Raw genomic sequence first — 3386 nt, forward strand, 5'->3', positions numbered from 1 at the left:
AAGAAAAGATCTCTCTCTCTCTAGGCTATAAATTCCGCCTGAATGATTTGGCCCATGCAGGCCAGTGTCCGGTTCCGACCCAAAGGTGGGATCGCAGGGTCTCGGCGCCTCTCCCTCTCTCTCTCTCTCTCTCTCTCCCTCTCTCTCTCTAGGCTATAAATTCCGCCTGAATGATTTGGCCCATGTAGGCCAGTGTCCGGTTCTGACCCAAAGGTGGGATCGCAGGGTCTCGGCGCCTCTCCCTCTCTCTCTCTCTCTCTCTCTCCCTCTCTCTCTCTAGGCTATAAATTCCGCTGAATGATTTGGCCCATGTAGGCCAGTGTCCGGTTCCGACCCAAAGGTGGGATCGCAGGATCTCGGCGCCCCCCCCCCCCCCCTCTCTCTCTCTCTCCTGACTGACTGACTGACATTTCTCCGCAACTCCACGTCGGTGGAAAAACGGCCCTCAAGGCCTGGCGGCCCCCCGAGACCACGGTTAACATTTGAGCCGGCTGACATTACCAGCGAGAATGTGAGAGGTCCTGCAGCGGCGTACGCCAAGAGACTGGTAGCGCCCGCAAAAGGTCCCGTGGTGTTTTTTCCGCTGACCTGCCAGTGAACCGGTGAGCACACAGACAGGAAGTGATCTCTGGCGAACAGTCATGGAAATCTGGAAAACAAACAAAGTATCAAAGGCAAACCATAACGTCTTTTAAGAATTCCTTCATCCCTAATGCCATTGGAGCGCTGAATGACACTTTGATGACGATGATGCGTTTTTAATGTGTTTGCCACTGCCGTGCTGCTTTCTGCCCTCAAGATGTTTGTGCGTAAGTGTTGTTGCCGTCCTGCTTGTTGTTTTATGAGACCGAAGGCAATTTTGTTTCCCTCATTGTGGACAATAAAGTAACTGACTAGCTGGCCATTCGTGATGTCACAAAGGGCAGTGGCAGCTCTTGGCTCTGCCCTCTGAGGCCACCACGTTTTTGCCTGTGAGAGGTGCAAAAGCATGAACGTCACTTTTATAGGGAAGGCTGTTAAACAGAGGGCTAAATACATGAAGGTCGACGTCATGCGGGACCTTTGCAGATCAGACTGCAGCGCCTCGCAGCGTCGCTCTGGCCATTCACGGAGATCCAGCAGCAGGAGGTTGCAAACATAGGGCTACATACTGTTTTCAGTTTTCTGGGGATCCGTGATTTTCTTTTTCCTTTTGCTCTGTTTTTCCCTGAGAGAGAAGTAATTAATCATACCAAGGCCGCTTCGCCTTGTCATAAATACAGACCTGAACGTGTGTCCAAGTGGGACCTTTTAGTGTGGAGTGTGTCGCTGTGCGTTGCTTAATATCACCATGTGTGTGTGTGTGTGTGTGTGTGTATGTGTGTGCGCTAGCATGTGTGCGTGTGAGTAAAAGATAAAACCGTGCAGATGCCAGTCTGTCTTCTGAAAGACCACCATTTAAGACTCCCTCGCCACTGAAGGACCATTACTATAACTCAGCCAGCAGCTCTCACGCACACACACACACACACACACACACACACACACACACACACACATTCAACAAATCCCACCAGCCAATGAAGACTTTATTAGCAGACGGATAGCACCCCCGCCCTCCCCACCCTGCTGTGCTATCAGCTCTGCACTGAATGGCTTTTACGATGACGTACCGCCGCCGTCCCGTCATCATCATCATCATCATCATCACTGTAACGTGTGAGAAACGGCTGCTGCTGCTGCTGCTGCTGCTGCTGCTGCTGCTGCAGCGGCGTCAGGTAGCCGCTCTCAGTCTCCAGGTTCGGGTTCGCCGCAGGTGGCTGCAGGTGGAGCGTCAGCACGTTCCTGGCTGTCACGCTGACAGACCAGCGGGGGGTGCCGGCGTAATTAATCATCGCGAAAAGAAATGCCGACGCTGGCAGGTTGTTAGAGAGGAAAAAAAAAAAATCTAATGTAATCTATGGATGAAAAAAAATCTGCCGGTATGTTTTTTTTTTTACCTCTTTTATTTGTTTTCTGTTTGCTGTTGGTATATTGAGCGTGTTTTTTAATTGCATTTGGGCATTTGTGGGTTGCAATAACAGCGGCGGCGGTGGTGCTGACACAACGCTGTGTGTCGCTCATTCTCTTTTTTTAATGACTGCCCTCGACGCAACATTTAAATAAGGCTGCTGGAAATAATGAGTTATTTCTCAAAATGCATGCTCGGCTTCGTGGCTTCGTGTGTGTTATAGGTCCATTTCGGCTATTTGTGACAACGTTCACTCTGTTAATCGACGGATGCCAGGTGTCGCTAGCGCAGGTGCTTCCCTATCAACTGGCTTAAAGTCTTTAATATTCTGCTTTTTAATGTTTCGTCTGTCAGTTGGAGTTTAATTAAACCTGATCAGTAGAAATCTCCTGGAAAACCGGAATCTACTCGGCAGAAACGTGCACAGCTGCAGGCCCCGCCTACTTCTCCGATGCCGATTGGTCCCGTCGTAAGTCTGAGCAGCAGAGAACGACTCAGACTGGAGCGTTTCAAGACGGCTCTGAATTAGGTCAAGTTCAGTGTCCAGGTTTGAGGAACAGCGGCCGTTAAATTCGATCGCAAGTACAGTTAACGACCAAAAGTGGTGGCAGTAAACACGATAATACAAAGACTCGACAGGGTAAATGTGCTGCCGGGAGCGTGACTATTTAGAGTAAACATAACGGCCTTAACGGATCTTACTGAAGCACTGAGCTGCTTGCATTCTCTTATTTAAAGCTCTCCCACTGGGGGAGACATGACTTGACAACACAGCAGCGGTTTGGTTTTTCCGGTGTGTGTGTGTGTGTGTTTCTGCTGCAGCAGCAGATCAGTCTGAAATATCGCAGCGAGTGACGGCCCAAAAAGGAGCAGTGGCAGCAGCAGCAGCGGCAGCAGCAGTGGCAGCAGCAGCGGCAGCAGCGGCAGCAGCAGCAGCAGCAGCAGCGAGCTGGTATATGAAGAGCTGCGGGCGACAGGCTGCACAAATCCAACGTCTCAGGGAGGTAACTGACTCCTTCCGCTGCGCTCTTCACTGACTCATGTTGCGTGCTGCACAAAATCAGATCAAGGCTGCTCGGTGAGGGATGGAAAGAGGGAAGGGAAAAAAGAGAGAAACAAAACCCATCCAATTATTCTCTGACTGTTGGGGGGAAAATGTTTTTGTTTTGGGTTTTTGTTTTTTGTTTTTTTTTCTCGCGCTGCCACTGGAGTTGAGAGATCCTGATTAATCAAGAGTGGGATTGTTTGATGCCCAACTTGTTGGGAGCGTCTGACTGCTGACCTGCCCATCTGGTGATGAGCTCATTAAACACGCGCAGTGGAGGAGCCTCCTCATAGAAAAGGTGAGGGTGATTGGGGAAAACCTTCAGCCTGTCCCATTCATGTGGAACCAATT

The sequence above is a fragment of the Nelusetta ayraudi genome, unplaced genomic scaffold (genome assembly GCF_046127955.1).
Source record: "Nelusetta ayraudi isolate G7.1 ecotype Tasmania unplaced genomic scaffold, CSIRO-AGI_Nayr_v1 ptg000019l, whole genome shotgun sequence".
In the NCBI taxonomy this organism is placed as follows: Eukaryota; Metazoa; Chordata; class Actinopteri; order Tetraodontiformes; family Monacanthidae; genus Nelusetta; species Nelusetta ayraudi.